This window comes from Cupressus sempervirens, chromosome 3, assembly GCF_028749045.1.
Source record: "Cupressus sempervirens isolate cs-2001-9-10 chromosome 3, ASM2874904v1, whole genome shotgun sequence".
Lineage (NCBI taxonomy): Eukaryota > Viridiplantae > Streptophyta > Pinopsida > Cupressales > Cupressaceae > Cupressus > Cupressus sempervirens.
Window position 1 is genome coordinate 837,501,759 of NC_143120.1, and position 25,568 is coordinate 837,527,326.

Genomic DNA, 25,568 nt, shown 5'->3' on the forward strand with positions numbered 1-25,568 from the left:
GCCTTCTTGCTGTGAGTAGCCTTTGCAAACAAGTTTGGCCTTGTTTCTCACAAGTTCTCCTTACTCATTCATCTTATTTCTAAATACCCACATGGTTCCTCTCCCATTCTTGTCTTTAGGTATAGGAACTAATTCCTATATCTCATTCTTCACAATTTGATCTAGTTCTTCTTTCATTGCTTGCATCTAGTGATCATCCTTACATGCCTCATTTGAGCTTTTAGGTTCTACTTGAGAAATTAGACAAAATTCCTCATTCATTTTGTTCCTTGTCATCACACCCTTATCCTTGCTCCCAATTATCTATTCTAGAGGTTGATTCTTTGTCATGTTTTTTCTAGAAGTAGGAGTTGATATCTCAACTCTTATCTCTTCCATAGGTTGAGATCTTTTCTCTCCTCTATGCTCAACAAATACATCATTCTACAAGTCATTGTTAGTCTCAAAAAGGACTTCAATATTCTATCTAAAAATTATAGAATTATCGACTTCTTCATCAGAATTATAATCTACCATCTTTTCTTTATTACCAAACTTTTCATCAATCCTTACATTTGCACACTCAACTATCTAGTTCTATAGTTGAAATATATGTATTCTTTAATTTTCAATGAGTAACCAAGAAACATACTTTCATTGCTTCTAGGATCAAACTTACCAATATCATCATCTCTCTTTATGTAACACTTACTTCCAAATATTCTAAAATACTTGACTGGTGGTGAATGACCAAACCATAACTCATCGGGTGTCTTGCTCATATCTTTTCTGATATGTACCTTGTTTAGAGTATATACTACAATATTAACTACTTCTCTCCAAAATGTATTTGAGATGACATTCTCAAATAACATCACTCTTGCTGATTCTGCTATCGATTTGTTTCTTCTTTCAAAAATCCCATTCTATTTAGGTATTCTTGGGGGAGATTATTTTCTTTTGATTCCATTCTCTTCATAGAACATGTTGAACTCTCTAGAGGTGAACTCTCCTCCTCTATTTGATCTCAAACATTTAATATTGACACCAAATTCATTTTCAACTCTATTCTTGAATATCTTGAATTTCTCAAAAGCTTCAAACTTCTCTTTAAGAAATGCTACCCACATCATCCTAGTGAAATCATCAAAAAAATCATAAATTACCTTTTTCCATAGAATCCTTTGGTTCTTGTAGGACCACTCAAATCTGTGTGAAGAATCTCTAATTTCCCTATAGTAGAGAACTTCTTGTTAGGAAAAGACACTTTCCTCTACTTAGCCGTAATATATTCCTTGCAAATAACATTAGTAGGCTTAATAATCTTAGGTAGATCTCTCACTACAAATGTACTGCTAACTTTCACAATATTATCAAAGCTTATATGATAGAACCTTCTATGGCATAACCAACTATTGTCAACCTTTGCAACCAAACATGTTATTTTAGTAGGATTCAATTGAGATACATTACCTTTGGATCTAGTTACAGTACCAATCAACTTACCATCTTTGTCTTTGATAATGCAAGTCTTCTCTATGAATTGCAATAGATATCCCTTGTCTACCAACTATACAACACTTAACAAATTATGTTTCAAACCATTAATAAAGTAACCATCATCAATGTTAGTTTTACCATCAAGAGTAATAGATCCAATCCCTATAATATGACAGGCTACATTGATAGGTCAACTCTGACAATACCTCCATCATGATTTATGAACTTAAAAAAAAATTCATATCACCAGTCATGTGATGTGAACATTCACTATCAATTATCCAATCTCATTTCTTCTCAACTTTGGTAATAGAGCTCTCTCTTCTCTAATTTCTCTATCAAGCTCATCTTCCTTGATAGCCACAAATCCTAATTCATCATCACTTTCACTTTGATCTCTTTCATCATATTCTTCATCCTCATTAACATATAAATAATTTTGATCCTTATCTCTTCTAGGCTTAAATTTTTCTCTAGACACTTTCTCTCTTTTAGGAAATTTAGATGCATGATGTTCATATTCATCACAAGTCCAACACTTAAATATTTTCTTACCATCTTTCTCTCTTCTTACTAGAAGGGCTATTCCTTCTTCAATCTTTTTATCTTCTTCAAATCTACTATTACTGGAAAAGTCTCCTCTTGCACTTGTACTTCTTGATAGATTAGGTTGAATGTTCCAAGCACTGAAAGATGTCTCAACTTTGACTAGTCCATTAGACTATCTCAATTATGTTTCTACAGACTCTAACCATCCAAGCAATGTTTCCTTTCTGAAATCTTGGGTGTAGGCCATTACTAGCTGAATCATCTGAGTTGTCTGCTTGAATGGAGGTGTTTAAATTTTCAAGATCTTCCATATAACCTCATCATCTTGTTTAGTTCCACCAAGAGACCGAATACTTGCAACAATATCTAATATTCTACCAACATAACTTTTTATAGATTCATCTTCCATCATCTTAGCATCTTGAAATGCGCAAATCCAATTTTGTAATCTCATTCTTTTTGCATGAACACCACCTTCAAAAGTAACTTCTAATGCTTTCCAAATTTCATGAGAAGTTTGAAATGTCTTTACCTGATTGTATTAATTCTCTAGAAGAGCTGAGAGTAGGGTTTCTCTAGCTCTCATGTTACACATGAACAAATCTCTTTCTCCCTCAGTGCATTTCTCTAACTTTGACTCTTTAACAATTTCCTTCTTAGCTTTCGTCAAAAGCCAATATCCTAGACCCATGCATAGCAGACGAGTCTTCATATTTTCCTTTCAACTATCATAGTTGGCCCCTTTGAATCTTGGACTATCCTTCCTAAACATATTTTTCATCAATCTCCCAAAGCTATTAAGCCTTATCTTCAAGGACCTGATGGTGTCATACCAATTGTTAGAATATGTAGTCCACTAATATAACTCAGAGGTGGGGGATGAATTAGTAATACAACTATCATGTCAATCATTAACTTTAAATAGTCTTAACCATATGAGTAATGTTAATTGAAACCACAACAAGATACTTCACACAATTAACACTAGATATGTTAACTAAGGAAACCCTTGATTAGAGGGAAAACCCTGATGGGGATGGTACCCACAAGATGATGTACTAATATACATATTCCTTGTTAGAGGATAGACCCTGTTAGGAGTTTGTTACAACATTTAGTACATATGAGTCCTTGTTAGGAGACTTTGAATCCTTGTTAGGAGATTCCAACCCTATTAGGAGTTATGGAAGATAGCTAGACCCACTACCCAAACAACGTCAAGGTTAAGATCAAAGAACCCACTATCAAAATAATCTTTGTATTATTCCTTGCAGAATAATAGAACTAAAATGTACTTCCTTCCTCTACCTCTATCCTATCAATCAAACTTCTACTCCTTCAGATCTTGTAACCAAATCTCATACTGCATATCCAATGATCCCTTGGATCACTTACATGCATGCAATAAGCATTTTTTTCCTTCTTGCACTGTACACTAGTACTTTGCATTCCACTTGACCCTCTAATCCAAGTTCTCATTACAAGTAAGGGAAACAAATTTCCTTTAAACTATATCTTGAGTCGGCCTTGAGGCTTTCCTAATTAATTAAAATAAGATAATTAGTTAATTCATAATTGCAATAGCACTATCAACTCATAGTCTATACAAAATTTCACATGTGTGAAACCATGTCTTGCACACATGTTGGCATCATCAAACGAATGTCTTCTATCACTATATAATTTTGCATCTCTTCATTATATCTTAGATGAAAGATAGCGATAGGTCATCGGAACTCTATTTTCTAGTGCTCTATTTCTGCATTGTTTCTAGTAAATCAAGTGTAACTTCCATACACCATTGACTCAAACTCAGTCCTCTTAACCACATCATCAAGACAACCTTAGAAACATGTCCTCCACTATGCATCATCTAAAACTTCCTTAGCTTGTGGGAATCATAAGATTACTGACTACTATTCTTCCAGTCTTAATAGAATTACTGCTATGTTGACATCAATGACAAATATAGTCATGAGTGCAACATATCAATACTCTCCAATTCTTAGGACACTCCCCCAATGTAGTATCATCAACATTCATTCTAACAAGAATAACACACATGTTTTGCCTAGTCAAAGAGATGTGGTAGGAAGGAGGATTGGTAGTCAAAATTGTGATCCAGATGTGAAGCATTTTTTGGATTCAATTCAGACATAATTCTTCACAAACTTTATTGGTATGTACCCTCAAATTAAAACTAGTCAAACATAAATGGCTAAACCATTTTATGTGAAGATAAATCATACACACACAACTTGTTTTTGTAGGGTTCATATTGAATTTTCTAACCATTTTGATGTTTTTATGCATATATGCATGTTTTTTCATTCTAAATTTGTTACACATGAGTGTAACATAAATGAGCAACCTAGATCTTCAAGACAATTGATTTCTACCATTCTATGTCAAAGAGGGGATGGTCAATTGTTTCACAACTTGTCATACTTGAATGGTACATGCCTAATTTGTTGTAGTTTGTAACTTTTATCAACTTGTCAACTTATGGATGGTACATGTATAAAATTGGAAATGAAATATTATATTTTGAAAAATATAATACTATGACATATGCTCTAAATTTTTTGAAAGAGGGTAAGAGATGTGATTTAGTGTTTGAAAATATTCCAGTGTATGAGCTCATGAATATATTGAATGAAAAAATCATTTATGAGTATGCAAAGTGTACACATAGGACATGATGGTTGGATTTTCAATTCAAGTTATGTAAGGACACATTTGCATTGGATGTCATTGCTTAAGTTGTGGACTTTGTAGAGTACTACACACCACAACCACAAAATGAGGCACAAGCGAAGTATTATACTTCTCAATAGGTTTCCATATTTGTTAATATAACATTCATCCATTCAATCACAAGTATAGAGGGGGACATGAAGATATTGAGGAAGTACCATTTTTACATTAGTAATGAGTGATCATATTTTAAAGATTTTGTACATGGTTTCATTCAACTATTTTATGGCGATTTGGCTAACATGGGCATATCAAATCGCCAATACATCATTTGGCTTGACAATCATGCATCTTAATTCAAGAATGCACGAATATTTTATTGGTTAAGAAGATGCATCTAGGTTGACTAGTATCCAATATATGTGGAATTTTATGGAGGCTGGTCATGTAAAGGGAGAGCATGATGGTGCAAGCATATGTATCAAAAGAGCCCTATCTTGTGAAGATTTAAAGTACAAATATGATGTAACATTGTTAGATGCAAAAAGTATCATTGATTGGTGTAATTCTACAGTAGGTCTAGGTAAGGAAGGTGATTCTGTTGTTCAATTTTTTTTTGGTTGATAGATAATGCTAACATTGCACTATATGAGGATTGTTGTACATGAATAGGATCAAATGCACTACGCTCTTTTAGAAGTTTTGATGTAGGTTCATGGAGTCTCCACACATGAAAAATGGTATGCTTTTTTCCATCATGTATAGAGGAATATTGGGATGGATGTGAGTTGACTGAATGGGTGGATGAATAGAGTTTACAATTTTTTATTCCAGTCAACACCTATCATGTCCCACAAGCACAAGAAATGGTAGAGATGGAATCATCGATTGACCTCTTGTTACATCTGGTCCAACTAGGTTATATATATATATATATATATATATATATATATATATATATATATATATATATATATATATATGTATGTATGTATGTATGTATGTATGTATGTATGTATGTATGTATGTATGTATGTATGTATGTATGTATGTATGTATGTATGTATGTATGTATGTATGTATGTATGTATGTATGTATGTATGTATGTATGTATGTAATGTAATGTAAATTTAATATGTAATTTTGTTACTTTTAGCTAATTATTTGGTAGATTAATGAGCACATTATATTTTTATCATTAATGGCCACATTTCTATTGTGCTTGCACATGAAGATAATGAAGAAGGGAAATATTATTATTTGTGTTGTTATTTCTAGGAAAAACATTAATTGGATCACTCAATTACATATGGTGAAGGTTTATGATACCTTATAGGTGTAGTGCTAATAACTGGTACATGGCTCAAATGATATGGTATGAAGAACCCTAACTTGTGGTTACTTAAGGATTGACAAAAAAAGAGGAAGATTCTTCATTATTTGAACCTTGTCATTGCATCAAATATCCACTGCATGAAATACAAAGGAAAATCGATGAATACAAGTCTTTGGAAGGTTCATGAGTTAGACCACAAGGCAATACTTGAGATAATAAAGGGTAGAGCAGATCTAGATGGTTCATTGGATTAGATGTAATTAAAAAATCATGTGATTAATAAAATTTATAAATTTCATATATTTTATTGGTAAAGTCCAGAGGTTTTCTCTCCTTAGCTCTTTACTATCAATTCCTTAAACAGAGCTAAGTTGTAAATAAACATTCATACCATTAATATAAAGAGATGACTATTATTATAATTTTGCAATCAATATTCCATTGTATATATTTTTGTAACACATTCATACCGTTGATAGAAATACATTCATTTCAATTTCATATGTAAACAATTCCATCGTGCATATTAGGATAGGTTATTTCATATGTTCAATTCTTTTGATTTCATTAAGTGTAATAATTACACTTGAAATCCATTTGTCATGGGACCATTTTGTCAACTCTGTTAGGTCTAATTGGTTGTGTAAATGGTAGTGAACATCTCATTTTTCTCACCAAGCATTGAGAATGATTTTGTCCATGACATACCTAGGTATCCCCAAGATGCACTAAGTTAAAACAAAAAATGATTTTTGAACTTGGGGAATATCTTGGATCTCATGATGGTTACTGAAGTTCTATGAAGTGTGCAAGTAAGGTGTTCCCAAGGTTTAAGTGCATGCAACTAAATTTTTTGATAGTCCTCACAATTTGGTTTTGGAGAACACATTTCAATTGACACAAAATATTTCTCTTGCATAGTGGAAAGTTGCTAAATGGAGCATCTTTCAATCCATTCATCATGGAAACATTTTGTCAGTGTCGTTAGGTCCGATTGGTTGGGTAAATGGTACGGTAAATTTTGTTTCACTCACCAAGCATTGAGAATGCTTTCGTGTATGGCATACCTAGGTGTCCCAAAGATGCACTAAGTCAAACCAAATAGAGATTTTTAAAGGGAAATATCTTGGACCTTATTATGGTTATCAAAGTTTCATGAAGTGCACAAGTAAGATGTTCCCAAAGTATAAGTGCATGTAGCTCCATTATTTTATGGTCCTCAAAGTTTTTTTCTGGAAAACACATTTTAGTTGACACAAAACCTTGCTTTTTGTTGGAATTACAATTGGGAACCATACACTTCTGAGAGGCGGGGGGAGGGGTGAATCAAAAGTTCAAACTTTAGCCAATAAAATTTTTAACCATTGATCAGATGCATGTAACATATGAACTAAAAATAACATGTAAAGTAAATGTATCAAAACATGTAAGCACATACACACTTGACACTAGATATGATTACTCAAAAACCCTCCAAATGAGAAGGTAAAACTAGGGTGGGAATGACACCCACAATTCTTTACTATTGCAGCAATAAAGTGTCACCAATTATGGTTACAATAAGTTTGACCATGATACATGATCTGCCTTATGAAAGGACTACCCTATTAAAGGCTTACAAGGACTATTAAGTCCCACCTTGTTAGAAGATGTTAACACCCTATTAGAAGTGTGCATGTTTAAAGGACTTTAGAACATTCACTTGGAATGTCACCCTGTTAAAGGATTTTCTAATGATTGTTAAATCAACCTTAGGCCAAAGGATTTTACCCTAACTAATAAAATTGTTATAGAGTATAGTAGAGTATTTGATCTAATACAACTTACAACTTTGAATTTCTGATTTTAGATCATAATTCTATCCTTCTCGATCCTTTCTAATCTAATTTTTCAATGTTTTGTCTTTGATCCTTTGTTCTATAAACTGATTCTGCAATTCCTTTGATCTGCTAAGTCACCTTGAATGATCTCTGAACAATTCATTCATTCACCCCTTGATATAACTTCTCTTTTTCAACCATTTGTAGATTCTTCTCTCTCTCTTCTATATCTTAAATGTTGGGGCATTGTCTTCCTTATAAAGACTTTGGTGGCTTAGGGTTAGGTATGAATCTACGGCTGAGATTCATCCTTCTTGTCATTTAACTCTTCCTATTTTCTGATTGGTTGCATGTGATTACATAGAAAATTCAAATAGATTTGTCCTTATCTTTAAAGCTTCGAGATCTATCCATAAATTGACATAAAAATGGTTTATATAGTTGTTTGTGCAATCACAAATAACTATGTCAAATCTATGTTACTCGACACTTGATATTACTAATGCTCGACACATACTGTAATTCTATTTTTGGCTTAAAACCTCAACTTCTCAGCATCAATTGACTACTTGACACTTGAATCACTTAGCATGGTCTATCTACTCAGCACTCGAGTGACTCAACACATGAGTGACTCGCACTCATTGCAACTTGGCATAGTCTATATTTACATATTATACTCAGCATATATTACAGGTTCAACATGAACTTAATAAATGACTTAAGTGTGTTGACACTCAATTGTCAAAACCAATCTGAGATCAACAATCTCCCCCTTTGACATGAGTGTAAAAAACACTTAACTATACATAACAAATCTATTCTTCTTGAGTATAATATATTCACAACTCAGCATATACAGAACTTCAAAATTTTCAAAATTTTATAATAGACTATATACCTAAAAAAATTGTAACTCCCCCTATTTTAATGTACCTATATTATGTCCAAAAATCTATTCTCCATTCTCCATTCTAAGTAATTATATCTTTTACTAATACTCTTTGACTTTATATATGATGATACTCTTTATCTGATATGCTCAGTTTCTGCTCTTCTTTGTTTTCTCCCCCTTTGGTATATCTCCCCTTTTTCTTTTTCTTTGTCTCTCCCTTTCTTCTATCTCCCTTGCATATATTTGTCTTATGTCTCCCCCTTTGCATATTATCTACCCCTTTTCATATTATCTCCCCCTTTCTAACACTTATGTCAAAGGTTCTATGTAGAGATGGTGTATTTGTCCAAAAAAAATTTGTGGACATCCATTATGATTTTCAGAGTAGCATCCCAATTGTCACATGCAACATCTAGTGACTTTATTTGGATGGCTATCTTTGCTTCAAGTTGAACTAGTCCATCTGAAGTGAAAAGATTAGGATCTTTCTTCAACAAATTTTTTGCAAATGCTAGTTCTTTATGGATTATCTCCATATGAGGGGTTAGGGAGGCTTAAATTTTAGTTAACTTGGCTCTTATATTAGCCTCTTCTTCTGTTAATATAGCTAGTTTGCTATGTGAGTGAAGCAATGAGTGAAAATGCTTCTCTCTTTGAGCAGGATTTTGAGGTATTTGCATACTTGAAACTTTGAGATTTCTCTCCAAACTTAGAATTCTATGATTGGTTTCTTGTGTGAAGAGTGTTGTATCACATAGTATTGTGTAAAATGAGATTATGTTCTCAAGTACCTTCTTCACTTTCTCAATTTTTGTAGTCAATTCAACTTGTACCAGTTCTATATCACCAGATATCTTCTCATTAACTTTTCCTTGAAATTTCCTTTCAGACCATTCCATAAGTTTAGCATTTGTATCTTGGTGTTCATTACTCACATGTTCCACAATATCTTATAGTTATTCTAGTAGTGGCTTTGACTCTTTAGGTGTAGGCAAACTAAAAGCATCTAGAAATATATCTTTTGTTTCCTACAATGCTTCCCTTTGTTTATACTCCTTTCTAAGTATTTCTTTATTTTTCTTATTTTTTAAGGCTTGTTGCATTAAGCCTATATATTCCAATGTCATGGTTGAATAATCAAATTTTGGTATCACTATTTCTTCATCTAAAGTTACATCTCCATAGTGAAATACATTAGCAACCTTGGATGAACTAGGGCCTAGTGCTGAAATTTGCAATGGTATAGCTTCAGTGCTCAACCTCTAAAGGACTTTTGTAGGAGAGCTAGATGTTGGTAATGTGACCAATGCTTGTATGGCTTCTTGCTCCTTCTCCTTTGGTGTGTCCTTGCTTTCTTCATGTTTGCATTGATCAATTATAATGATTTAATTGCCTTGATCTTGTGCTTTAGGAACAGATGCATCTATCTATCTTGTTTTATCTTTCTATTTTGTTTCAGTCTACTTCTTCTCAATAGTGTTAACTTTTACAATTGTGTCAATCTTAGTAGATTTATTTACTAGTGTTTACATCAAAGGTTGCACATTGGTAACTTAAGGGATGGTAGAAGGTGGTTCTTGTGTATTCACCTTGTTCCTTGTGATACCAGTTACTACCTTTTGGAGCTCATCTACACTCACTAATATTGGATGTTCACATAATTTTGCATGGAGTGTAGACTGATTCAATATCCTCTTCAAGTTATTTGTAGTTAATGGATTGATGTTCTAAGGTGAAGCATTAGAAACATCCTTAACAATAATTGTCTATGTTGACTAGACTATGTCATGTGGGGGTCTCACACTCAACACTTATGTGTCCTGCACACTCTATTCCTTTTGTTGTTCCTTAGCTATTGTCATGTCATCATATTGTCTTTTAGGTTCTTCCCCAATAGTATTTTCTATCCTCTCATCTTCCTGCATATCATCATCATCTTTGTCATCATCTTTGCTATCTTTCTTATCCTCACTCTTATCATCCTAATTTTCTTCAAAGGGATCAACTGTTGATCTTAGATTGGTTTTGACAATTAAGTGTCAACAGAGTTAAGAAATTGACTAAGTTCATGCTAAGCTAGTAACATATGCTGAGTATAATGTGTATAGAAGTCGAGTCGCAATGAGTGTCAAGTCACTCATGTGCTGAGTAAATCAAGTGTCGAGTAAATAGTAAGTGTCAAGTAGTTCAAGTGCTATGTGAATAGTAGATGCCAAGCAAGTTCAAGTAATGAGCCAAACAAAATTATAATATGTGTTGAGTATCAGTATTAACAAGTGCCAAGTAACACAGAATTGACCTAGTTTTTTTTAATGACACAAACAACTATGTAAACCATTTTGAGCCGACATATGGATAGATCTTGAAGCTTTGAAGATAAGATCGAATCTATTTGGATTCCATATGTGATCAACATGCAACCAATCAGAAAAATGGAAGGGATTGAGCACGATAAAATGAATGAATTTCAATTGTAGATTCATACCTAACCCTAAGCCACCAAAGTCTTTTTAAACGGAGATGAAGCCCCATAATTTAGTATATAAGAGAACATTAGAGAATGCATGTGAGAAGGTGATGATAGTGAAGATTTGAAGGAAGTGAAAGGGGGTGAATTGATCAATATACATTCAAGGTGACTTAGAAGAAGGACAAAATTGTAGAATTAGTTTTCAAAATACAGGATTGAGGATACAACAATTCCATATCAGATTAGAAAGGATTAAGAAGGACTAAATTGACATCTGAAATCAGCAATACTAGATTGTATGTGTATTAGATCAAACATTCTACTATACTTTCTAACAACTATATCAGCAGGATGAAATCCTTTGTATTAAGGTTGACTTAACAGTCATTATGAAATCCTTTAATAGGGTGACATTCCAAGTGAGTGTTATAAAGTCCTTTAGCCAGGCACACTTTTAACAAGGTGTTAAAATCCTTTAACAAGGTAGGATCTAACAATCCTTTGTAAGTATTTAACAGGGTAGGCCTTTCACAGGGTAGATCATGAGAATGGTCAAATGATGTAACCTTAACAGGTGAACTTTATTGTTGCAGTAGTGAATAATTGTGGGTGTCATCCCCACCCTAGTTTTACCTTCTCATTAGAGGGTTTTTGGGTAATCATATCTAGTGTCAAGTGTTTATGTGGATGCATTTACTTTACATGTTATTTCAATATGTTTATGCATGCATTATTTTAAAGTGCTAGTGCTTTTGATTCTCCCCCCCTCTCAGAAGTATACATTTCCCATGTGTATTTCCAACATCAACCTCTCCTTGCTTCACACTAGTTAACCCATAGATTAATTTCCATATTTGGGTTGACTTATTAACCACATCATTAATATTTCTTTTTAAAATGCTAAAAGCCCTATATTTAGGTGTAAACCTTGCTACATATCTCTTTACTACCTTAGCAATCTATCCTTTTGTTAGCTTTGACATCACTCAAGCTAATCTGGACTCTTTGATTTGTTTCTCAAGATTTAAATAGTAATGCCACTTTTCCTCAACAGTATCATATAGACTTTTGGGTATATTGTTGGAAAACTTTAGTGGAGTGTTCTAAAATTTGGACATCATAGCATAGAATGCCTCTTCCACTAGATTCTTTTCATCTCTACTCAATTTATCAAAATCTAAATTTTTCAATCCAAATAAATCTACATTATTCTTGACATTATCACACAAGTTTTCAAGATCAGAAAGTGGTGTGTGATTTACCACTTTGAATTGACTAATGTCATCTTATTCTATCTTTTCTTCATCTGAATCAAGTTGAGCAATAGATTTCCTTCTTTGTTTCTTCTACTCTTGGCCTTCTTATTCTGCTCTCTTAGTTTTCTCCTTAGCCTTTTGTGTGGTTTCTCTTTTGCTCGTTCTGGTGGTAGGTGTTGTAGACTTTGTTGGGCTAGGCTTAAAAGTTTTCTTTGCCTTTGGTTTAACCATAGGCTAAGCCTTGGCCTTTCTCTTCTTTGGTACTGATTGGGTTGGTGCCTATTTGATTTATTCTTCCTCAAAACCTTCTTCTTCTTGGTCCTCACCCATGCCTTAGGTTAAAGCTAGAGGTTCTAGTGCTTGTACCTCTTCTTCCTCTTCATCATCTTCTTCTTCCTCATCTTCTACTCCCTCACCAAATTTTTCCCTCAGTTTCCTTACTAATTTTTCTTTCTTCTTCAATGTCGAAGTTGTTTTTAACTCCATTTCCACTTTAGAATTCATTACATCATAATTACCAAATATCTTAGCACCTGTATCAATCTCCTCTACTAGGAGTGTAGTAATGGCAGTTGAGCCTTCATCTACATTGATTTCACAACTGAGAGGTCTTAGCCATCTAACCCTAGGTACTACAACCTAAATTTATGTGTAATCAATATCAACAAGGAAACATATGTCATTATAGTGTTCTTATACTAAGGAAATAGGTATCCTCAATCTCTACTTCATATACTTCTTAAAGTCTTCAAAATAGCTTGTCATAATTGACTTAAAGTTCTCTCGCATTTTCTCAATATACTCATTGATTTGGACAGCCATAAATCTATTTGTCTTCCATCCAACTTTTCCAAAAGACGGGAACTCATTATGTACATAGAAAAATATGCACACAAGTATTGATCCAAATCTACATTGTGCACTTTTTGTCTTTCTAATTGCTCTAAGATTTTCTATAATTTATTGTAGTTGTAGCTCTGCAAGATGATAAGTATGATCTTTCTTGACAATTTTGTATCCAACATCAACTGCTAAGCAGGGTATACTATTTAACCTACTTGATTGATAGAACTTGTGGGAAGTCACCCTTATTGCAAAGCCAAGTAGAGAATTTGTAATGGTATCAATGGTCATTTCATGCTTGTTCCATTTTGCACCTGTGTTTTTCTCAATTATCTATTTAGAATCACTGCGTAGGGTCTTTGGCCAATCTAGGTTTGGAAAAATTGTTACCTTATGGATAATTATTTTTGAAATATTTATAGTTCCACCCTCTAACCATAGACATCCATCATGAATTCTGCTCAAAACTATCTTAATCCATTCAATTTTGAATACAGTGGGGAAATCTAGGGCATGAATCAAACCCTTTCTCTCTATAGTTTTGAATTCCTTCTTCAAGGCTCTATTTTTGCATAATTTATCATATGCTTGTATTATCTCCATGTCACCTATGCCTCCTACTTTGTAGTTGTAACATTTTCTCATGTCTTCAACCATTATTAATTTAGGTAGGATCATGGATAATGCTCCTACTAGGTCTTGTTTATAGGAAACTTCTTGAATAGATTTGAAATCTAGTTGTTTAACTTCATTGGTAACTACTTAAACATGAAACACCTCTTTCTCTTTCACATTTTTTGAACTAGAAGCCATTCTGACAAACTAGGGTTTATCAAATTTAAACTGCACAACTCAGCTTATGAATAATACCTTTAAGATTCGATAAACTAGTGCTTGATCATTGCTAGGATCCTTGCAAGTGCTTCAAACTAGTTTGTAAATTTCTTCTTCACTCTTCTTGTTCTTTATTTGAGTTTGTAATGATGAAACATAGGTGAAAAATGACCTTATACCCTTCAAAACATTGCATTTATTACTTTGTGCTTGTACTGTTGTAAAACTCAGCATCAACACAATTTCTGTTCCACTCAGCTTCTATAGAAGTTTCTATTCACTCGGTCACTACTACTGACTCGGCTCCAACTAACTTTGACTAGAAACTTGACACATACTAATATTTACTCGACATCTATTGAGGACTTTTCATGCTCGGCAACTATATGAAAACTTGAAAATTTAACCTTGATTTTTCCACAACTCTTTGCATCTTAATTCATGCCGATGTAATCATTTTAGTGCTAATCTCTTTTGGAACTAATGTATAATATTTTACTTTTTGAGTATTAGTCCCACATACCTCTTGTTTGCTTAATTTGATGAAGTGTGACCACTTGACCAATTGGGTGCAGTGATCTCTTCTTTATTTGATGTACTACCAACATCTTTCTATTTTCCATGTCTTGATCATTTCATTCTTGATGTGCTCAACATCTGTCTTGCCTTTACCTTTGTCAAATTTAGAATTGGGTGCCTTTGACCTTGTTGGAAAATGCTTGTTGATGTGACCAGTCTTCAAATAGCTAAAGCATGTGGTTTGACTTAACCTCCTATTGTAGTTGCCAATGAAGTGTGTTCTAATGCAATTCTTAGGGATATGTCCATATTCCTGATAGTAGTGATAGCTATATCTTGTATTGTAATCCCAATTATAGGAGTTTACATAGCTTCTTACCTTAGCTAGCTTATTTGATGATCATATGGACTTGGATCTATATTCAAAAGCTCTATGTCCATATTTTTGACAATTGTAGCAATATCCTTCAAATCTTGGTGCATTCATAGTTCTGGTTCTGCATTCATGTGCCTGATGATGTTTCTTTTTGCACTTATGACAATGACCCATGTCCTTAGGTTTGTCATGTTGGTTTTCTTTATTGCTCCTACACACATTAGTAGTATGTCCTTTCTTACCACAATGATGATAAGTGGGTTTTGAATTCTTACCTTTATTGTTCCTTTCCTTAGCAACTTTGGATGATTCTCCTTCTTTAGTGCTTGTGTAGCCTAATCCTAATGTATCATTTTTGGATCTAGAGGATTTTAGTAATTTCTCAAAGTACTTGATGGATTCATTTAGCTTATTGAGACTTTCAACAACCTCTCTTTCTCTTCTTCGATCATTTTGCAATTGTTCATTCTATAACTTTAATGTAGTTATCTCAATTTCTTTGACATTTAACTCATGGTGAGCATTCATCATCAGACTTAGGGTATCCATTTGCATGATGGAGATTCTAGTAAGCTCAATTGACTTCTCTTCTAGTTTTTTTGCTAGGATTCTCTTGTCTTCTTCAATCATGGCCTTGTCTTCTATGGCTTTCTTCTTTTGTTTAGTTACCTCACATAGCATTATGGCTTGGGATTCTTGCTCTATCTTGAGATTTTTGATCTCCTCAGCTTGTACTCTATTCTTTTCCATCAAATCTACAATTGTTGCATCAAATTTATTTGAGTCTCTATTTACAAATAACTTGGTGGTGTCAATCTCTTTTGTATTGTGTGTCATTCTCTGCAATGGCTGTCTCTTTCCTTCTTTTTAAGGATTTCCTTAACTCCTCTCTAGCCTTGTCTAGTCAATGTAAGATGAGTTGTATCTCAATTCCTTGGTTCTCAATTCCTTGGTTCTCAATAACCTTTCCTATTTTGTAGACTTCCACTTCAAGATCTTTTCTCTAAGCCACAAAGCTTCTCCTTCTGATAACTCAACTCTAATACCAATTATTGGAATTACAAATAGGAACCATACACTTTTAGGGGGGGTGAATCAAAAGTTCAAACTTCAACCAATAAAAATTTTAACCATTGATTAGATGCATGTAACATATGAACTAAAAATAGCATGTAAATTAAATGCATCAAAACATGTAAGCACATACACACTTGGCACTAGATATGATTACCCAGAAACTCTCCAAATGAGAAGGTAAAACTAGGGTGGGAATGACACCCACAATTCTTTACTACTACAGTAATAAAGTGTCACCAATTATGGTTACAATAAGTTTAACCATGATACATGATCTGCCTTGTGAAAGACCTACCCTATTAAAGGCTTACAAAGACTATTAAGTCCCACCTTGTTAGAGGATTTTAACACCCTGTTAGAAGTGTGACTATTTAAGGACTTCAGAACATTCACTTGGAATGTACACTATTAAAGGATTTTCTAATGACTATTAAATCAACCTTAGTCCAAAGGATTTTACCCTAACTAATAAAATTATTAGAGAGTACAATAGAGTATTTGATCTGATACAACTTATGACTTTGACTTGCTGATTTTAGATCACAATTCTATCCTTCTTGATCCTTTCTGGTCTAATTTTTCAATTTTGTCTCTTCAATCCTTTGTTTTATAAATTGAATCTATAATTCCTTTGATCTACTAAGTTACCTTGAATGATATCTAAACAATTCATTCATGCACCCCTTGATATCACTTCTCTTTTTCAACCATCTATAGACTCTTCTCTCTCTTCTATATCTTAAATGTTGGGGCATCATCTTCCTTATAAAGACTTTGGTGGCTTAGGGTTAGGTATAAATCCATGACTGAGATTCATCATTTTTTTCATTTAACTCTTCCTATTTTCTGATTGGTTGGATGTGATTACATGGAAAATTCAAATAGGTTTGTCCTTATCTTTAAAGCTTTGAGATCTATCCATAAATCAACATAAAATTGGTTTACATAATTGTTTGTGCAATCACAAATAACTATGTCAAATATGTGTTACTTGGCACTTGATATTACTGTTGCTTGGTACATACTATAATTCTATTTATGGCTTGACACCTGAACTACTCGGCATCAACTGACTACTTAGCACTTGAATCACTTAGCATGGTCTATCTGCTCGGCACTCAAGTGACTTGACACATGAGTGACTCTACACTCATTGCAACTCAGCATAGTCTATATTTAAATATTATACTTGGCATATATTACAAGTTCAGCATGAACATAATAAATGACTTAAGTGTGTTGACACTCAATTGTCAAAACCAATCTGAGATCGACACTTTTTTGTATAGTGGAAAGTTGCTAAATGGAGCATCTTTCAATCTCTTTGTTGAGGGACCATTCTATCAACTCCATTTGGCTAGGCAAATAGTAGGGGACATCTTGTATTGCTCACTGAGCATTGAGAAGGATTTCAAGCATGTCATACCAGGCAAAGATGCACTAAGTCAAACCAAATAATGATTTTTGATGGGTGATCTCTTGGACCTCATGATAGTTACCGAAGTTACATGAAGTACTCAAGTAAGGTATGGTTGCTAATATCTCAACTCTAAGAGTGGACAACAAAATCCAATTATTTAGAAGGCAATAGACCAGTTTGTTGGATTATTTTGGATGGAATGTTCCATGTTCATTCTAGGATGATTCTAACATGTAATGATCATGTTGAAGTGTAGTTAATTTATAGGCCATAATTAGCATACACAATATCTTACCTCATGATGGTTACCAAAGTTTTGAGAAGTGCACAAGGAAGGTGTTCCCAAGGTCCATGTAGCTCCATTTTTTATGGTCCTCGTGGCTTTCTTTTGGCGAACATGTTTTAGCTGACACAAAATCTTGTTTTTCTGCATAGTGGAAAGTTGCTAATGGAGCATCTTTTAATCCGTTCATTGTGGGACCATTATGTTAGCTCTGTTAGCTCCAATTGACCTAGTAAATGGTAGGGGAAATATCATATCACACACCAAGCATTGAGAATAATTTTAGACATGCCATACCTAGGTGTCCCCAAGATACACTAGGTCAAAAATCAACACTTTTAAGCTAAAACATCCATTTTAAGATATTTTAAAGCTAAATGAGCACTTTCTTAGTTAAATGATATAATTTGTTAGTAAGGACTATGATGAATTATACTATTTCTCAAGACTTATCAGCTTGCTTCTAGATATTTGAATTCACCATGTGCAATGAAAATATAGTTGACATATGCCCTACTTCTCTCTATGAGGGTGTTACTTTCATAAGTGTCATGGCTGCCTTAATACTAAGTTAAGTAGAGATGCATAGTGCTAGAAGCTTCACATTGCTTCTCTTCAACTGTCAAGCTTGCGATAATTGCACCATGACTATTGGTCATGTGGGAATATACAAAGCACATGAACTATTTGACAAAATTCCTTCAAAGAACATGAACTGTATGGAAGAAGAGATGACATGCATGTTGTGAAGTGTTTGAAAAATTGCTCGAAGGAGAGTAAGGAGCCATCAGCAATGCATCCAAATTATTTGGTAAAATATGAGGAGGAATGAATTGGCTTTGATGATAGAGTTAAATGCTAAAGATTACTTATTTTATCACCTTGTTTGAAAAATTTTTAATGACCTTCAAATAAAATTTAAATAAATGGAATTGATCTCCATTTCTTATGTGGCTACATAGCATTCAAGTTTAAATTAAGAGAGGGACAACCACCATATATACATGTACAAAATATGGAATCATGCATTTCTAGATGGGAGTATCATAAGTTCATTAGTAGATAGATATGTCAGATGTGGAAGCATAATTAAGGAAAACATATTGATTAATTGAATATAAAACCATGCATGTGGACTATTTAACAAAATATCATGGGGTTATTAATAGAATAAAATTAACAAAATCAAACTCTACAAACATGGACATTCAAATTATGAACTAAAAAATAACATCATTATTGAGGTGTTAGCATGTGGTGAAAGATAGGGTCCCATTGAAGCTACAAAGAAGCATCATTCTATATAATATTTTTTTGGCATAAGTTTAAAGTTGCATAAAACCATTCACATGCAAAAAACTCTAGAACATGTGAGAAAAATGTACAATCAAGCCATTCTTGTAGCACTAGAAACATAGCCAACATAAAGATACTAAACTTTGTAAACTATTGATAACTATTGATCTCTAAATGCACAAATATTCCCATAGGTCTAACACAATATGCATTATAAAATTTCTTGATTTTCCAAAACATTGCATCTTAAAATTCAAAATCTTAAAATCTTAGCATCCAATCAACTAATCCAATAATACAAGCATCAAATCCAATGTGATAATAGAAACTCAAAGTTATCTCCATAAGGTCTAATAATGTCAATATCCAAAAATCTCATACAATGCCATATAATGTCATACATCGATAATCTAAAACATAATAAGCATATGTCTAATAATTTCATACTTGAAATATATATCAAAAATGACATATATTAAAAACAATATACAAAATTTATGTCCAATACTACCATATAGGCATAAATTATACATTCCTATATATCTACTATTTCCCACTAGAGAAAGAAAACAAATCCATGACTATCTTCAGTCACCAAGAAGAGGGAGATGTTGTGGAGGGCCTTCCTAACATGCTTGCTAGTCCATTGGTCTACACTCTTTGGTAACTTGACTAGTTAAAATTAAAAGTACATGTGAATCAATAATTATTATACATCAAAAATGAAATATACATACACATAAAATAAATTATTTTCTTACGCTAGCTGATAATCCCTCTTGTACATCCACCTTAGGGGCACATAGATGATCAGGAGTAATAAGACCCTACAAAAATCATCAAAGTTATCACTCAGTTGTACTTATGAATATCATGTCTAGTTTTAATACTAACTATATCATAATGCAAAATCTTTCATGCTTTAGTTAGTGGCTTGAAACTAGCAACTACAGTAGCAACTCCCCGATCAATATAATGACATAGATGTGGAGGAGTCTCTAATGTCAATAACTGAAAATGATACAACATTAGAATCAAATGCAATTATAAAGAATAATTATTTTCTTATGTCATGTTATTAATTAGAATATTTGGGTACCTATGTGAATCTAGAACCACATCCTTCATTGTGTGATGTTGGTCCTAAAGGTTCAACATTTACCTATTCTACATGTATGTAAATCTATTAGACATCACATTCATCACATTCATGTACAAAAGATTTACTATCGAGATACAAAATAAAATGCATTCAAACATGTTTATACCTCTAGGGAAAATGAACTCATTCGAAAGCCAAGTGACCCCAACTCAAAATCATCATGACCATTACATGACTTTGCATATGATCATGTAAAAAGAAAAATAAGTTAAATATTCATTCATTTATTAAATAAACATATTTAATTGAATCAAATTAACATGCAAATGAATATACCTCTACATGAGTGGTATCATGCCAAGGCTCAGATTCCAATGTGAAAGTCGATGGTCCAACACAAAACTGATGCACATGGATACACGTTTTGAGTTAAACTTTGATATGATTACATTATAAAGAGATGTATTAATTTAAATGAATACATTGATACATACCTGTGCAGTTGTTGATGTGGTATAAAATGAGGTTGAGGGATTAGTGCTAATGCCAGTAACACTCTGGCCCTAATTTTTGAGCAACGTCAAGACATAGTAATTTATTAGCCATTCATGTACATATGAGATGTGATCAAAATAGTTTAAAATATAATTATTTATATTTATTTGTGCATCAATTCCAAATGTGGCATTAAGGAATTCATATGTCATCATACTCTCTACTAGAATTTCCAAATGTGCAAAGATATCCACATGACATGCACATGTGACCAGTATTTTGACTAGGTTCATCCATAACCAAAGGAGTGATACACTGAATGATGCTCTGAGTCAAAGCTCTAATAGTTCCTAGTGTGCTAGCTTCTATGTGTTCCTTCATAATAGAAGGAACATTAGCATGCTCCACCTGCAACTTTCTAAGAGGTCCCCTAACAACATTAGGGTCATGAAGTTCCCCTAGCCTATCAAATGATGGTTCTCCACCTCTACCCTGAGAATGAAGAATATCAAAATAGTTAGCCTGATCTCCCCAATGACAAACTCACAATACAATTTCACCAAGAAATACTTTAGAAACTCAAGATTGTTACAAGGAGAGGCATCAAACACCATCCACCATCTATCTCAAAAGTTATTTTTAATACCTTCATGAATGCACCAATGGATGGGGAAACTTTTAGTTGTAGTTCTCAATGTGTTTTGTTCTCTTGAATTTTTAAAAAAAATACATATGTCATATTTGGTAATCATTTTTTTTAACATCTTCATACAACAATTTATCAGCATAATAATTTTTTTGTTCTTCTCTTTTATTATGCCAAAGATTCAATTGACTTCTAATAGATGCTACTTGACCCACAATGGTCTGAAGGGGTTCTACCAATTGTGCCCTACTAGGATTATGTTGAAGCAAACTCTTTAGGCTCCTAATAACTGCTTCAAACTCAATTTTCCCTCCTTTAATTTTATTTTAAAAAATTCTTGGTTCCCTAGAGAAGGTCTTTTAATTGGTGGAGGTCATGGAAGTGGTTCTTCTTCATTTTGAGGATTTTTGAGTTGATCTTGTAGAGAGTTTGGTGATGGATTTTGTGGGATTGGTGGGTTAGGTGGTAGATTTTCTACATTACCTAAAAATTAAACATATAGCACTTTTTAAAACTAAACAAACCTAAATCAAAATTTTAAAAAGCCATTTGAAAACACAAAAATTAACAAAACTAAGAGCTAAAATTCATACCTCTTTGACCACTTTGGGATTTTTGACAATGTGGATCCATTTCTCATGCAAATTGGGGTTGGAAAATATTCACCACACCACATTCGCTCTCCTTGGAAGTGAAGACAAACACAAAATCACTCGAGAGAAAATATAGAGAAATGAGAAATGAGGCTATATTTATTTTCTTCTTTTTTTAAATTTAATAGCATGATCACGCTACCTTATTTATTTATTTTTCAAATATTATGATCATACTACCATTTCAAAATCACAAGCCATGGGCTCATCCTGCCCTAACCATAGCTTGATTGTACTATTTCTTAGATTATTAAAAAACAAAATGCGGTATCTTTTTGGTCCATAATTTTGTGCACTTACCCTACTATAGAAATAAGGTGTGTTTGTTAGAGCTACAAAACCTTGATTACTTCTAATGATCTACCCTATGAGGGTTCTACCTTGTTAAGAGCTTACAATACTATTGAGTCTACCTTAATTAAAGGATTTAAATTACAGAATTAAGTGAGCTTTATGTTAAGATATTTACATAGGCTTGTTACGACCACTCTGTTAAGAGATTCGCCGTGATATGCCTATTAGAATCTAACAATACCTTGATCCTTTTTTTTGCAGTTAATTTTATTTTGCACTTGATTGTTGATACATATATCCTCTATCCAAACTATAATCACCTCTCTATGATTGATCTCCAATATCTTCTCTCCAAACTACTCAATATCCTTTCACCTTCATAACTTCACAATCATTGATTCACCTTCAACTTTGAATACATGCATTCCTTCAAATCACAAGAACAAATTCTATTTTAAAATTGTGCTTAAATAGCCATCTCAAAAGTTTCTGGATCCAAATCCATGATCAAATTTATCCTTTTTGCCACTTAGTCCTTCTGATTTTCTAATTGGTTTGTTTCATCACATAGGGATTTAATGATGTTTAATTGTAGGTATAAATACCTCCTTGACTAATTCCTCGATCATAAAAACATAATTCCTTAAACAAAAAAATGGTTTACATAAGATTGTGGGTCATTCCAAACAAATACACAAAAACTATATTACTCAGTACATATAACTTTTTGGTGCTTGACCATGCTTGTTCTTGATGCTATCTATTGGCTCATGTTGTACTTAGCTTAAATTATATTTCTTGGCTTCGATAGAAATAAGCTCATGTATCATACTCTTGGATTACTCAATAAGCATTGTTTACTCGATGACTACAGACATGCTCAATAGTCTTAATTGATCAGAAACTACAAAATATATACAATTCTCATTTACATAGCTTGACCTGTATAGAATGGCTTAGTCATAGTGTTGATTGACCAATGCTACCTAGTAAATGACTAAGTCTTTGGCACTAACTAACAATACTATGATTTCCTTTAGGGTAAATAATCCCCCCCTTTGGCATTAGTAGAAAAAACACTTGTCATGATCAAAACTTGACATACCAAAAACTTCAAAAATCTTACTCACCCTTTGGATGTAATCCATACCTATAGCTCAATCAACATATGTACATTGTAGCTTACATTTTCAAAAATATTTTCCAAACAATCTTTTGTGTCTTCATCAAAGCATCTGACTCCTTATAACACCATTTCCTCTTATAACACAATCTATATACATTATTATTTCCCCTTTACATATTCATACTTTGATCATATAATTTATTCCCCCCTTGTTTTTTTCACTTATGACTAAAAGTGATTTTTAATTGGAGCTCAAGGAGTATACCAAAATCTTTTAAAAATGGATGGTGCAGTCTAATAATGATAGTCATTGTGTTGTCTCAATTTTTTTTCAATGTTTCAAGGACTCACTTCTCAATTTCTATCTTAGTGGCTAGATTCATCATGTTATCTGCAAGGGATGATTTATTGTTATGTATAATATTCTTGGCAGCCTGTTTGTGCTTTTGCATGAATTTCATATAATGAGGTAGCAGTCCTACTTGAATAGAAGTTACCTCATTTTTGATGTCGCACTCTTCATGTAACAGTTATGATTGCTTACTTTGCAAGAACTTGATCTTCATAAAATAAACAAAGTTAGAACTTGGGTCCATGCTCAGTACTTCATTTTCCTTTTGAAGACTAGTACCTATCTTATCCATCTTCTCCCTTATTGACTTATAGTATGAAGGTATATAATTACATAATTAGGAAAATAATGTATTGGCATTTTTAACTAATTATTTCAAATTAATAATCAAAGTGGATAGTTCAACTAATTTTATTTATATTTTCTTTAACACTTTCTCCAACACTTTATTTTTAAATTTCCTTTCTAACCATTGCATAAGTTTCTTTTGAGTATAAATGTCAGGGTCATTCAATCTCTCTGCTATCTTGACTAACTTCTCAATAATGAGGCCCTTTTCATCCAATTCATCAACAATAATAGTATCAAGAAAGATATCCTTGATCTCATAGAATACTTGTTTAGATATTGATGCTCTCTTGTCAATTTGGTGTGCTTTTCCTTTTCTTGCAAACAATTCACTTAGTATTCTCATTTTTTCTTCACTAAGATTGGATGAGTCCTAGTTAGGAATTACAATTTCTTCATCCAATGTAATAGTTTACCTCTAATAACTTATGGTGACTACTTCACCTTCTTCTTTAGTCTCTTAACTTTAGAGTATGGTGTGCTAGAGCTTGGTACAGTCAATTGTAAACTTTGATTTTGAACCTCTAGACTTGGCTTCTATTGCTCCTATGTATTTTTATCCTTCTTAGGCTCATCACCTAACATTCTCTCCTCTTCTTTACCCTTTTCTGTACCCAACTTCTTTTCAAGCTCATCATTTTTTATCCTTGATATCAACTATTTGGAGTTCATTAGGTGAACTCAACTTTGGTGCCTCCCTTTTTCCCTCATGCTAAGGTCCTATGAAATTTGGTCTAATACATGTAGAAGACTAATCTTCTTGATCACTTTTTCACTTTTCTCCTTTCTCACCTTCTATATTAACATTTCCCTCTATGGCATCATCTCTCTTTTTAGGCTCGGGTGAATTTTCTTCATTAGCCAACATACCCCATTGCTTGAGATTACCATCTTTTGCTTCACCTTGGATAACATTTGAACTTACTAAAAATATAGCAATTTTTGAGATAACTGGTGTAGAGTCTACCAATTTTCAGCATACCTATGTGTCTATCTTAGAATAGCCCTTCACTTGCACCAACATAAGATTTGGGTTCAACAATACCTCTTGTGTTGAATTTGATTATGGAGCTTCCTCCATCTTTATTTTTGTGCATGGGGTACCTAGGTGTCCCAAAGATGCACTAATTCAAACCCAATAGATATTTTTAAAGGGTGATATCTTGGACCTCATGAACCCAAATCTCAAATTTCTATCTCTCATCAACTTTACCATACAATTCATTAGGAATCATATTTCCTAACTCTAATGGGGTATATTTGAACTTAGCCATCATATCCAAAAAAACTTCATCAACTTTATCCTTATTAGGAACATCTAATTTTTCATACTTATAAAGTGAAAACCTGATAGACTTGCACTCTCCTTGATCTTATGACAAATTTCATGTATGGCTTGTG